This window comes from Stenella coeruleoalba, assembly GCF_951394435.1.
Source record: "Stenella coeruleoalba genome assembly, chromosome: 3".
NCBI classification, from domain to species: domain Eukaryota; kingdom Metazoa; phylum Chordata; class Mammalia; order Artiodactyla; family Delphinidae; genus Stenella; species Stenella coeruleoalba.
Genome location: NC_137148.1, coordinates 77,934,287 through 77,949,371, shown reverse-complemented (window position 1 = coordinate 77,949,371; position 15,085 = coordinate 77,934,287).

The following is a 15,085-nucleotide window of genomic DNA, read 5'->3' as shown; positions in this document are numbered from 1 at the left end:
GCTATATTTTGGAAGAGTTTGAGAAGGATAGGTGTTAGCTTTTCTCTAAATGTTTGATAGAATTCGCCTGTGGAGCCATCTGGTCCTGGGCTTTTGTTTGTTGGAAGATTTTTAATCACAGTTTCAATGTCAGTGCTTGTGATTGGTCAGTTTATATTTTCTATTTCTTCCTGGTTCAGTCTCGGAAGGCTGTGCTTTTCTGAGAATTTGTCTATTTATTCCAAGTTGTCCATTTTATTGGCATATTGTTGCTTCTAGTAATCTTTCATGTTCCTTTGTATTTCTGTAGTATCAGTTGTTAGTTCTCCTTTTTCATTTCTAATTCTATTGACTTGAGTCTTCTCCTTTTTTTTCTTGATGAGTATGGCTAATGGTTATCAATTTTGTTTATCTTCTCAGAATATCAGCTTTTAGTTTTATTGATCTTTGCTATTGTTTCCTTCATTTCTTTTTCATTTATTTCTGATCTGATCTTTATGACTTCTTTCCTTCTTCTAACTTTGGGGTTTTTTTGTTCTTCTTTCTCTAATTGCTTTAGGTGTAAGGTTAGGTTGTTTATTTGTGATGTTTGTTGTTTCTTGATGTAGGATTGTATTGCTATAAACTTCCCTCTTAGAACTGCTTTGGCTGCATCCCATAGGTTTTGGATCATCGTGTTTTCATTGTCCTTTGTTACTAGGTATTTTTTGATTTCCTCTTTGATTTCTTCAGTGATCTCTTGATTATTAAATAGCGTATTGTTTAACCTCCATGTGTTTGTATTTTTTGCGGATTTTTTTCCTGCAATTGATATCTAGTCTCACAGCATTGTGGTCAGAAAGATACTTGATACGATTTCAGGTTTCTTAAATGTACCAAGGCTTGTTTTGTGACCGGAGATAGAATCTATCCTGGAATGTTCCATGAGCAGTTGAGAAGAAAGTATATTCTGTTGATTTTAGATAGAATGTCCTATAAATATCAATTAAGTCCATCTTGTTTAATGTATCATTTAAAGCATGTGTTTCCTTATTTATTTTTATTTTGGATGATCTGTCCATTGGTGCAAGTGGGGTGTTAAAGTCCCCTACTATGATTGTGTTACTGTCGATTTCCCCTTTTATGGCTGTTAGCATTTGCCTTATGTATTGAGGTGCTTCTGTGTTGGGTGAATAAATATTTACAATTGTTCTATGTTCTTCTTGGATTGATCCCTTGATCATTATGTAGTGTCCTTCTCTGTCTCTTGTAATAGTCTTTATTTTAAAGTCTATTTTATCTGATATGAGAATTGCTAGTTCAGCTTTCTTTTGATTTCCATTTGCATGGAATATCTTTTTCCATCCCCTCACTTTCAGTCTGTATGTGTCCCTAGGTCTGAAGTGGGTCTCTTGTATTTGTTTTGTTTTGTTTTACATCTCTATTGGAGTATAATTGCTTTACAATGATGTGTTATTTTCTGCTTTATAACAAAGTGAATCAGTTATACACATACACATGTTCCCATATCTCTTCCCTCTTGCATCTCCCTCCCTCCCACCCTCCCTATCCCACCCCTCTAGGTGGTCACAAAGCACCGAGCTGATCTCCCTGTGCTATGTGGCTGCTTCCCACTAGCTATCTATTTTACGTTTGGTAGTGTATATATGTCCATGTCACTCTCTCGCCTTGTCACAGCTTACTCTTCCCCCTCCCAATATCCTCAAGTCCATTCTCTCATAGGTCTGTGTCTTTATTCCCGTCTTACCCCTAGGTTCTTCATGACATTTTTTTCCCCTTAAATTCCATATATATGTGTTAGCGTATGGTATTTGTCTTTCTCTTTCTGACTTACTTCACTCTGTATGACAGACTCTAGGTCCATCCACCTCATTACACATAGCTCAATTTCGTTTCTTTTATGGCTGAGTAATATTCTTGTAGACAGCATATATACGGGTCTTGTCTTTGTATCCCTCAGTGAGTCTGTGTCTTTTGGTTGGAGCATTTAATCCATTTACATTTAAGGTAATTATTGATATGTATGTTCCTATTACCATTTTCTTAATTGTTTTGGGTTTGTTATTGTAGGTCTTTTCCTTCTCTTGTGTTTCTTGCCTAGAGAGGATCCTTTAGCATTTGTTGTAAAGGGGGTTTGGTGGTGCTGCACTCTCTCAGCTTTTGCTTGTCTGTAAAGGTTTTAATTTCTCCATCAAGTCTGAATGAGATCCTTGCTGGATAGAGTAATCTTGGTTGTAGGTTTTTCTCCTTCACCACTTTAAATATGTCCTGCCAGACCCTTCTGGCTTGCAGAGTTTCTGCTGAAAGATCAGCTGTTAACCTTATGGGGATACCCTTGTATATTTGTTGTTGTTTTTTCCTTGCTGCTTTTAATATTTTTTTTATATTTAATTTTTGGTAGTTTAATATGTGTCTTGGCATATTTCTCCTTGGATTTATCCTATGTGGTAGTCTCTGCACTTCCTAGACTTGATTAACTATTTCCTTTCCCATATTAGGGAAGTTTTCAACTATAATCTCTTCAAATATTTTCTCAGACCCTTTCTTTTTCTTCTCTTCTTCTGGGACCCCTATAATTCAAATGTTGGTGTATTCAATGTTGTCCCAGGGGTCTCTGAGACTGTCCTCAATTCTTTTCATTCTTTTTTCTTTCTTCTGGTCTGCAGTAGTTATTTCCACTATTTTATCTTCCAGGTTGCTTATCTTTTCTTCTGCCTCAGTTATTGTGCTATTGATTCCTTCTAGAGAATTTTATATTCATTTATTGTGTTGTTCATCATTGTTTGTTTGCTCTTTAGTTCTTCTAGATCCTTGTTAAATGTTTTTTTTTTTGGTATTTTCTCCATTCTATTTCCAAGATTTTGGATCATCTTTACTATCATTACTCTGAATTCTTTTTCAGGTAAACTGCCTGTCTCCTCTTCACTTGTTTGGTCTGGTGGGGTTTTGTCTAGCTCCTTCGTCTGCTGTGTGTTTCTTTTTCTTCTCATTTTGCTTAACTTAGTGTGATTGGGGTCGCCTTTTTGCAGACTGCAGGTTTGTAGTTCACATTGTTTTGGGTGTCTGCCCCCAGTGGCTAAGTTTGGTTTCTTGGGTTGTGTTGGCTTCCTGGTGGAGGGGACTAGTGCCTGTGTTCTGGTGGATGAGGCTGGATCTGTCTTTCTGGCGGGCAGGACCGTGTCCGGTGGTGAGTTTTGGAGCATCTGTGTCCTTATTATGATTTTAGGCAGCCTTTCTGCTAGTAAGTGGGGTTGTATTCCTGTCTTGCTAGCTGTTTGGCAAAGTGTGTCCAGCACTGTAGCTTGCTGGTCATTTAGTGGAGCTGGGTCTTGGTTTTGAGATGGAGATCTCTGGGAGATTTTCGCCATTTGATATTACGTGGAGCTGGGAGGTCTCTGGTGGACCAATGTTCTGGACTTGGCTCTCCCACCTCAGAGGCAGAGGCCTGACACCCAGCTGGAGCACCAAGACACTGTCACCCAGACGGAAAAAGAGAAAAAGGAAAAAATATATATATATCATTGCTCCCAAAGTCCACCATCTCAATTTGGGATGATTCATTGTGTATTCAGTATTCCCCAGATGCAGGGTGTATCAAGTTGATTTTGGAGATTTAATCCACTGCTCCTGAGGCTGCTGGGAGAAATTTCCCTTTCTCTTCTTTGTTCGCACAGCTCCTGGGGTTCAGCCTTGTATTTGGCCCCGCCTCTGCACGTAGGTTGCCTGAGGGCATCTGTTCTTTGCTCAGACAGGACGAGGTTAAAGGAGCAGCTGATTCTGGGGCTCTGTCTCACTCAGGCCAGCAGGGGAGGGGTACAGATGCGAGGTGAGCCTGCGGCGGCAGAGGCCAGCATGACGTTGCACCAGCCTGAGGTGCACCGTGCATTCTCCTGGGGAAGTTATCCCTGGATCACGGGACCCTGGCATTGGTGGTCTGCACAGGCTCCCGGGAGGGGCAGTGTGGATAGTGATCTGTGCTTGCACACAGGCTTCTTGGTTGCTGCAGTAGCAGCCTTAGCATCTCATGCCTGTGTCTAGTGTCCGCGCTGATAGCCGCAGCTCACGCCTATCTCTGGAGCTCATTTAGGAGGTGCTCTGAATCCCCTCACGCACCGCAAAACAATGGCCTCTTGCCTCTTAGGCAGGTCCAGACTTTTCCCCGGACTCCCTCCCGGATAGCTGTGGCACACTAGCCCCTTCAGGCTGTGTTCACACAGTCAACCCCAGTCCTCTCCCTGGGATCTGACCTCCGAAGCCCGAGCTTCAGCTCCCAGCCCAGCCCATCCCGGCAGGTGAGCAGACAATTTCTCTCGTGCTGGTGCTTGCTGGTCTGCACCCATCCTCTGTGCGGGAATCTCCCCGCTTTGCCCTCCGCGCCCCTTTTGCTACACTCTCCTCCGTGGCTCTGAAGCTTCCCCCTTCGCCACCCCCAGTCTCTGCCCGCGAAGGGGCTTCCTAGTGTGTGGAAACCTTTCCTCCTTCACAGCTCCCTCCCACTGGTACAGGTCCCATTCCTATTCTTTTGTCTGTTTTTTCTTTTTTCTTTTGCCCTACCCAGGTACGTGGGGAGTTTCTTGCCTTTTGGGAGGTCTGAGGTCTTCTGCCAGCATGCAGTAGGTGTTCTGTAGGAGTTGGTCCACGTGTAGATATATTTCTGATGTATTTGTGGGAAGGAAGGTCATCTCGATGTCTTACTCTTCTGCCATATTGAAGGTCTCCCCCAATTTTATGTTTTGAAGGAGCAGTTTTCAGAGCCAGACTTCTTAGAATTATTTGGTGGCTGCCGCCATTTGATTTGTGTGTGCCTATGAACCAAGGACACAGGGGAGTTTTAAAATGAAAGCAACTTGCTGGTATTCCACTTTGTTATTCTTTCTTTTCTCACTTTTATTTCCTTGTTGGTCTTCCATTCTGGGCATGAAATATTAGCTATGTTGACAATTTATTAACATACCATGATTAATCTAAGTTAGGGGCTTCTCTGGGCTCTATTAAGACAGCACATCTAACAAATGAAATGCTGGCCCAGGGGAGCAATTTCATGTACTGTAAATCTAGTTAACTCTGTTATTAAAGATAAATGCTGTCAGCCAGATTTAAGGCTCAGAGATACCTGAGAGATACTCGGTATTCGCTGGCATAAACCCCAAGTTGAATGGCTGTCACCAGTCATCAGTTTACTGTTTCAAGGTCATCAGGTGCAATTACATGAAGAGGAAGTTTATGAATGTACTCGTGGCTCAATGTTTGCTGTAACCAAATTGGTCTCCCATTGTGGCTTAACGGCAAAAACATGTAGAATTTACAGTTCAGACTCTTTGCCCTTCCAACCGGCTTTTCCTTGTTCTTGCTTTCACAGCTTCCCACCTCACCTTTGCCCTCTGACCCGTTTTGAACACATACTGGGGACCTGATCTTGGCTTTATCCTTTGGACCTGATTTTTAGGTATTTTCCCTCTGACCCCACCTTTTATCTTCCTTACGCTTTGCCCTAGTCCCTAGGGACCTGTTGTCTAGGCCTGGATATAAAATACATTATATTCAGTCAGGATTAAGATAGGCTGAATAAATATGTTTTCTCACCAAATACGTGGCTTTTAAGGTTATTTTGAACTAATGGGAAATGATACTGTATTATCGCTGTGGTTCTATCCCTAACAGCTCAAAAGCAAGAGGCATAGAGTATAGAGTAGTAATTTATATAGTCTCTGGAGACAGCCTACCTGGATCTGGAACTCACGTCTGTATTTCTTGGCTATGTAACTTTGGGAAAGTCACTTAATTTTTCTGTGCTCAGTTTCCTCATCTGTATAGTGGGAATGATGACAAGATAGCTGCTTCACAGGGTTACATGAGAAATATTAACTATTTGTGTTACAATTTATTGTTGTAGTTCATTACAGAAAAAATTTATTGAGGGTTTTCTATGTCAGGCATTATGCTAGATGTTGAGGATAAAGTGAGCACAAGATGCAATTTCTTCCCCCAAAGTGCTCACTTCTACTGGGAGAAAGAAACAAAAAGGCAGCAATAACCTAGTGTCATAAGTCTGTGGGAGGAGTAAGACAAGATGCTTTGAGAGCACATAGGAGCCTAACTTAACCCAGCCCTGGGCAATCCAGGAAGGCTTCTTTGAGGAAGTGACATGATACTAAGTCCTGAAAGATGAGAAGGTGTGAGCCAGGCAGAGTGGTTATTGCGCTGTAAGCAAAGAGAGCAACACATGCAGAGGTTTGGAGGCAGAAGAAAGGATAGGTCACACTCGGAGGAACAGTAAATGGTTCAGTGGAGCAATTGTGATAGAGCCTTGGACGAGAAAGGTGTATAAGAATGAGGCTCTGAGGGAAGGAGCCAGCTGAGGGCATCAGGAGGCAGAAGGACCAGATGGAAATCAGGGTGTGGAGAGGGGAGGTAGAAGAAGTGGCTGGTCAGTGTCCACAAGGTCCAGAAGAGGTAACAGATGGAAAACCCAGCAGAAGAGTGAAATGAGTCAAAGAAGGGTATTTACATCAGAAAACTGGTGGTACCCATTTCACAAGGTGTTACATGGGAGAGACCAGTGAAGACAGTGCCCCACCGAGAACAGTGCCGGAGACAGGGAAAGGGGGATGGACCAAGGGCTGCTGGAGGAGCCAGCTATGAATCTGCAGCCAAAGGCTAATTAACGGAATGAGGGCAACAGAGCAGAAGCAGCAGCCACGCTGGTATGAGTAGTTCCAGCGAGCTGTGAACTAGCTCTTTCACTGTTCCTGAGCACAGGATGGGTGCCGAGATGTGAGGGAGGCTTCGAGCGTGCTGAGAGTAAGGTAGAAGTTGATGTCAAATCGCTCAAACTGTATTAGCCTGAAATATGTTCCTACCCCAGAGAGGCTAATAATTTGTCTCTTTCCAAATTAATAGTCTTTAAATATTTGTCCAAAATGTATTTGTAGGGAGGGTTGACGACTGCATTTGAGGAAGGGAAAATAGTTTTTCCCCAATTGTCCCAGCAATTCACCTGTGGCCCATGGTGATTCCCAGCACTATACTTAACAAGACCCACTCTTTCTTAGATGAGTCATGCACGTTGCTTGAGGTCTCATCCTATTTTTCACCTCAGGAATTTTAACACTGTTCCTCCTAACTCCATACAGTTGTCTTCTTGACAAAAGTTTCAGCATATGTAATTTCCCCCATCATGTGACATTTGCAGTGATGTTTTACCTCGGGGTGACATTAAAGATATTTAATACTCAGTACTATACACATACCATAGACCAATCAGAATGGTGGCTGCCTTTGTGCAGAGCAAGGCCTGGATGCCCTGCTGGGCCAGACATTAAACCTTCTGTTTCTGGTTGGTGAAGAAGTCCAGAGGTGGGTAAGCTGGGGTGGGGGACTTCTGGAAGTCCCAGGGGAGAAACTAGGGAGACCAGAATGGTGGTCTAGAGACGTGGGCTCAGGAAAACCGTATGGAAGTATTTCAACATTTTAACTACTGGAACAATTACGCTATGCATATCTGTTAAATATCAGTGCTAGTTTTGACACGCATCAAAGGTTGGTACCGTGGTAAACTACTTAGCTCTATTATTTTCTGAGTCCAGCTGTGGGCTTCCATGATGCTGAGAGGAGATGTGCAGGGGCAGAAAGGCAGAGAGATAATCCACCTGTGATGCGATGGGTTTATACTTGAGAAGGAAGACACATCCCCACAAACACATATGTGTGTACATGTGTGTGTGTGTATTTGCACTAATTACCAGAGAACTGAAGATTCCCTTCCTCTATATCTTTCTATTCCCTCTTACCTACAAGACCAAGAAGGAGATGTCTTGGAACTCAAACTCACTTGACTGTGAAAGCAGCTCTAAGTGTAGCTCAAGCCCTTAAGTGAAAGAGGTAGAAATAACCCCAAAGTGGCCAAAATTCTGCTGCCATCTCCTCTGGTGGTGAGCCAAAGCTTAAAAACTGCATCACCATTTATTTATTTATTTTTTTTTTGAGCAAAATGGCTGGTTGCTGTGAGTCACAGAGAAGAGCCATAGTCTTTATCTTAAAATCAGAGGTTGCTATGCAATTCACTAGGGAACCCCCAGGGGCAGCTTTGATCTGGTCACACCTCTGCCCACCCACTTGGGTTGACTTTTCCTCCAAAGCCTTCCTGTTACACAGTTTTTCAAGAGTGAGAGATTCAATGTATCCTGTGAAAATAGTTTTGACAGAATTACTGTTTACATTTTTGCAGCTCAAGTGCATGGGATATTTCTTCAACTTCCCTCATCACAGGCAACAAGACTTAGTGGTGAGTACTTTCATTATGTTGTTATTATAATAATGACAATGCAAACATGTAATCTGTTCTCCTATCCCATGTGTTTCTTTAATGCTAATTCACTCAAATGAATTGTGTTATAAAATAAACTGAAACATATTAAAACTGTTGAGAGTTTAAGCAACAATTTGAATCAGGCCTCATCAAACCAGAAATGTCCAGCGTGCTCTACCAACAGGAGCTGGGGGAAAGACTTTTTTTTTTTAAATTAATTAATTTATCTATTTTTGGCTGTGTTGGGTCTTCATTGCTGTGTGCGGGCTTTCTCTAGTTGTGGCGAGCAGGGGCTACTCTGTTGTGGTGCGTGGGCTTCTGGTTGCAGTGGCCTCTCCTGCTGCGGAGCATGGGCTCTAGGTATGTGGGCTTCAGTAGCTGTGGCACGTGGGCTCAGCTGTTGTGGCTCATGTCCTCCAGAGCGCAGGCTCAGTAGTTGTGGTGCATGGGCCTAGTTGCTCCCTGGCATGTGGGATCTTCCTGGACCAGGGCTCGGACCCGTGTCCCCTGCACTGGCAGGTGGATTCCCAGCCACTGCACCACCAGGGAAGCCCCTAGGGGAAAGACTTTAACAGAGAAGTGGAAGCAAAGCAAGGAAATTATTTGATTGGCTATAGTTTAAGCAGTTGCTTTATTTGGGGAAGAATAGTTGGCTGTTTGTGATTGGTTTCCTTAGGTTTTCATTTCTTAACCTTGAGACATTTACAGACTTAGGTTTTGGTTTGCTTAGTAGTCTGCTAACATGTTAGAGCCACCTCATTCTGTTGGCTTCGTTGTTTGATTAACTTAACATATGTATTTGTAAATTGGAGAATGGGGTCAGTATGTTGTGGAAGTTGAGTGGGTTCATACATAATTTTCCTCAGCATGTTAATGTTTTAAAGCCAAGCTTTCTCACAATTAGAGAAAAAGCTTTTCAGTATATTAAAACTTAAGATAAAAACTAAAAATTCTGCAGAAATACCTTTCCTTTGTATAAAATGTAGCTTGTTATAGGCTTCAAGAATTGCTGCATTTTCTACGTTAAGCTCTCTGGGCAGTTGCAGGTAGAGAGGGAGAAGCCAAAAGATATTTACTCCATGTTAAAAGAGAAATTAATGATAAATTAGGCTGTTCTTGGATTGTATTTTAAGTTTTGGATAAACTGATTTCTATGGAACTGTCTTCAAGGACATTCATTTCAAAAGTAGAAGGAAGCATGACTTTAGTGTAAAAGGCCATACAATTTGAATGATTGAGATTCTATGTCAAATGCCCATGGAAATTTAACCATACTAGCATAATTTCTTATTAGGATTCTAACTGGTTTTGTTAGGGTGCTGATTTCAAAGTTGCATTTTTTAAATTGAGATATATTTGATTATATTAGTTTGGGTATACAACATAGTGATTCAAAATGTTGATAAACTCCATATAAAGTTATTATAAAATATTGGTTATATTCTATGCATTGTACAATATATCCTCGTAGCTTAATTATTTTATACATGGTAGTTTGTGCCTCTTAATATCCTACCCCTATCCTGACCCTCCCCTCTCCCCTCTCCCCACCAGTAACTGATTGTTCTCTATATCTGTGAGCTTGTTTGTGTTTTGTTATGTTCATTCATTTGTTTTATTTTATAGATTCCACCTATAAGTGATAACATACAGTATTTGCCTTTTTCTGTCTGACTTATTTCACTAAGCATAATAAGCTCCAGGTCCATCGCACATTGTTGCAAATGGCAAAATGTTCATTCTTTTATGGCTGAGTAGTATTCCATTTTATATATACACCATATCTTCTTTATCCATTCATTTGTTGATGAATGCTATGTTGCTTCCATATCTTGGTTATTATAAATAATGCTGCTATGAACATTGGGGTACATTTATCTTTTCCAATTAGTGTTTTCTTTTTCTTCAGATACATACCCAGGAATAAAATTGGTGCATCATATTGTATTTCTATTTTTAATTTTTTGAGGAACATCCATACCATTTTCCATAGTGGATGTAGAAATTTATATTCCCACCAACAGTATACAAGGGTTCCCTTTTCTCCACATCCTCACCAACATCTGTTATTGTGGTCTTTTTGATGATAGCCATTCTGATACATGTGAGGTGATATCTCATTGTGGTTTTGATTTGCATTTCTCTAATAACTTGTGATGTTGAGCATCTTTTCATGTGCCTGTTATCTATCTGTATGCCTTCTTTGGAAAAATGTCTACTCAGGTCTTCTGCCCATTTTTCAATTGGGTTTTTTTTTTGATATTGAATTTTATGAGCTGTTTATATATTTTGGATATTATCCCTTTATTGGTCATATTATTTGCAAATACTTTCTCCCATTCTGTATGTAGTCTTTTCATTCTGTCTGTGGTTTCCTTTGCTGTGCAAAAGCTTTTAAGTTTAATTAGGTCCTATTTATTTATTTTTGCTTTTGTTTCCTTTGCCTTAGGAAACAGACTCAAAAAAATATTGCTACGATTTATGTCAAAGTGTATTCTGCCTATGTTTTCATCTAGCAGTTTTATGGTTTACAGTCTTACATTTAGGTATTTAATCCATTTTGAGTTTACTTTTTTTAATGGTATGAGAAAATGTTCTAACTTCATTCTTTTACATGTAGCTGTCTAGTTTTTCCAGCACCACATATTGAAGAGAATGTCTTTTCGCCATTGCGTATTCTTACCTCCTTTGTTGTAGATTAATTGACCATAAGTGCATTGGTTATTTCTGGGCTCTCTCTTCTGTTCCATTGATCTATGATCTGTTTTTGTGTTAGTACCATACTGTTTTGATTACTGTAGCTTTGTAGTATGGTGTGAAGTCAGGGAACATGATACCTCCAGCTCTGTTCTTCTTCTCAAGTTTGCTTTAGCTATTCTGGATCTTTTGTGTTTCCATACAAATTTTAGATTTGTTCCATTTCTATGAAAAATATCATTGGTATTTTGGTAAAGATTGCATTGAAATAGATTGCCTTGGGTAATATGGTCATTTTAGCAACTTAAATTCTTCCAATCCATGCACACAGTATAGCTTTCCATCTGTTTGTGTCCTTAATTTCTTTCATCAGTGTCTTATATTTTTCTAAGAACAAGTCCTTTACCTCCTTAGGTAGGTTTATTCCTAGGTATTTTATTCTCTTTGATGTGATGGTAAATGTATTGTTTTTCTTAATTTCTCTTTCTGATAGGTCATTGTTAGTATATAGAAATGCAATACATTTCTTTATATTAATATTGTATCCTGCAACTTTACCAAATTCATTGACAAGATCTAGTAGTTTTCTGGTGGTGTCTTTAGGATTTTCTATGTATTGTATCATCTGTAAACGAAGTCAGGTTTACTTCTTCCTTTCTGATTTGGATTCTTTCTATTTCTTTTTCTTGTCTGATTACTGTGGCCAGGACTTACCTTACTATGTTGAATAAAAGTGGCAGGAGTGTGCATTTTTGTCTTGTCCCTGATCTCAGAAGGAATGCTTCCAGTTTTTCACCATTGAGTATGATGTTAGCTGTGGGCTTATCATATACAGCCTTTACTATGTTGAGGCATGTTCCCTTTATACCCACTTTGTGGAGAGTTTTTATCATAAATGGATGATGAATTTTGTAAAAAGTTTCATCTGCATCTATTGAGATAATCATATGGTTTTTATTCTTCATTTTGTTAATGATGTGTATTACATTGATTGGTTTGTGAATATTGGACCATCCTTGCATCCCTGGGATAAATCCCACTTGATCGTGGTGTATGATCCTTTTAATGTATTATTGCATTTGTTTGGTTAATATTTTGTTGGAGAATTTTTACATCTATGTTCATCAGTGATATTGGCCTATAATTTCCTTTTTTTGTGTGATATCTTTGGTTTTGATATCAGGGTAATACTGGCCTTGTAGAATGAGTTCAGAAGAGTTCCTTCCTCTGAAAACCTTTGAAACAGTTTGAGAAGGATAGGTGTTAACTCTTCTGTAAATGTTTGGTAGAATTTACCTGTGAAGCCATCTGGCCCTGGATGTTTGTTTGTTGGGAGATTTATTACTGATTCAATTTCATTACTAGTAATTGTTCTGTTCATATTTTCTATTTCTTCCTGGTTCAGTCTCAAGAGAGTGTACATTTCTAGGTATTTGTCCATTTCTTCTAGGTTGTCCATTTTATTGCTGTATGGTTGTTTGTACTAGTCTTGTATGATCCTTTGTGTTTCTTTGGTGTTGGTTGTAACTTCTTTTTTGTTTCTGATTTTATTGCTTTGGGCCCTCTCCTTTTTTCTTGATGAGTCTGGCTAAAAGTTTATCAGTTTTGTTTATTTTTCCAAACAACCAGCTCTTAGTTTCATTGATCTTTTCTATTGTTTTTTGGGTTTGTTTTTGTCTCCATTTCATTTATTTCTGCTCTGATCTTTCTTTTTTTCTTTCCACTCACTTTGGGTTTTGTTTGCTCTTCTTTTTCTAGCTCTTTTAGGTTGAAGTTAGGTTGTTTATTTGAGGTTTGCCTTGTCTCCTGCGGCTGGCTTGCATCACTATAAACTTCCCTCTTAGAACTGCTTTTGCTGCATCCTATACATATTTGATTCTTGTGTTTCATATTCATTTATCTCCAGGTATTTTTTAATTTCTCCTTTGATTTATTTAGTGATCCATTTGTTGTTTAATAGCATATTGCTTAGCTTCCATGTGTTTGCGTTTTTTGACGTTTTTTTTTTATAGTTGATTTCTAGTCTCATAGCACTGTAGTCAGAAAAGATATGTGATATGATTTCAAATTTACTGAGAATTGCTTTGTATCCTAGCATGTGATCTATCCTGGAGAATGTTCCATGTGCACTTGAAAAGATTGTATATTCTGCTGCTCTGAATGTAATGTTCTATATATATCTATTAATTCTGTTTAGTCTAATGTGTGATTTAAGGCCAGTGCTTCATTATTGATTTTCTGTCTGGGATTTCTGTCTATTGATGTAAGTGGGGTGTTGAAGTCCCCTACTATTATTGTGTTACTGTCAATCTCTCCCTTTATGTCTGTTAGTGTTTGCTTTATGTATTTAGGTGCTCCTATGTTGGATATCTGTCTATCTATATTTATTTATTTACAATTGTTATATCTTCTACTTGGATTGATCCCTTGATCATTATGCAAGGTCCTTCTTTGATTCTTGTTAGGATCTTTGTTTTAAAGTCTATTTTGTCTGATAGAAGTATTGTTATTCTGGCTTTCTTTTGATGTCCATTTGCATGGAATACCTTTTTCCAACCCCTCACTTTCAGTCTGTGTGTGTCTTTAGATCTAAAGTCTCTTTTAGGCAACATATATATGGGTCTTGTATGTGTGTATGTGTACAGCCTGGGGGAGGGACAGTGGTTAGAGCAGGATTATATAACTCAGGAAGGAGTCAGAAATGTCCATGACCAAGTATTTCTTCCAGTGAGGTGGTATCCTTCAAAAACCCATCTTTTACCATCCTTTATAAGTAAATGCTTCCTCTCCTTTAGGCAAAAATGCAATTGCTACCATTAATAAAAGTCTGCTTACCTTTCTAAGGTCATCTTTTCTAAGAACTTTTCAGTACTTTGAGGTTGATTGATATTCAGACTTGACTTGTAACACTGTCTTGTACCACCTTAGGCACTCTGCTCACAAAAACAAATTTTAAAATAACGTGTGAAGAAAACAATCTTTCCAAAGCCCCATTTCACCATGAGTTCCAAATTTATGTCTGCCACTGACCTGTATAGAAAAGGCACTTGGCCTTTCTAAGTTTGTTTTCTAGTTTACAATGTGAATAAATACAACTCATATTATCCAAAACCTTTCTGGGGGAAAATGGGTCCATTGGGCCCAATTAAGCTGATCATAGCTGCCCCTCTTACCTAACAGGTGATCTTATAGCTTCTAGTTCTTGGCATTTGTCTATCTTTACACATTTTTAACTAAAGATAAGTATACAAGGCATTGATACTGACCTTTGGAATAATTTTTTGAACTCTATAGTGTACGTGTTCTTAATATGTGTGAGGTGAAGGCAAGTTTAGCCTTTCTGTTTTGGCCTCATCTAATCAGATTTACCTGAAGACTTCTGGTTTCTTTCTACTATAGTCTAGTTTCTGTTCTCCCCTACCTTCTGTTCATATGTTTTTTCAAACTAGGACAGAGAGCAAACAACATCTGCCCTGGAAACAGTGACCCCAATCCTGTCCTTAGAGAGCACTGGTTTGCCCTTCCTTCTTTGGTCGACTTCTAGACCTGAAGATTGGTTTTCTCTCCTTGGTTTTAGTAGAGCCTCTGGCCTTGATCCTTTATCTTCTTTACTCTGTATTTGTTGAATGAATGAACAAGTACACATAGCTCGGTCTAATCCCCCAACCCTGCCCCTAAAGTAAATCAAGGGACTTGATTTTTGGCTGCCTAAGAGAAATGTCTTAATAAAATATCTCTAGAAAATCAAATTTAAAGTCATCTACAGCCTACAACATATATTTTGCTTATTGTGGGTAAAGTGCATTCATTTTTCAAGGTAGATGAATCATAAGATAATTTAAAACAATTTAGCCATGAAAATCCCTGTAGCATGTGCAGAACTAAGATTAAATTTAAGGCAATAATAATTCCCTGTCAGGAGAAAATGGATATATTTCATCAAGGTACTTCACTTGAAAAGTAGTTGACTTACCATTTTTTTCACATTACCATCTGAACATTGTGAAACTAAATTAAAAACTATGGGATTGTAATATGGTTTTTTGAAAAGTCTATTTTAATTGTCAGACTTGAATATGAGACTTTGCATCTAAAATAAGT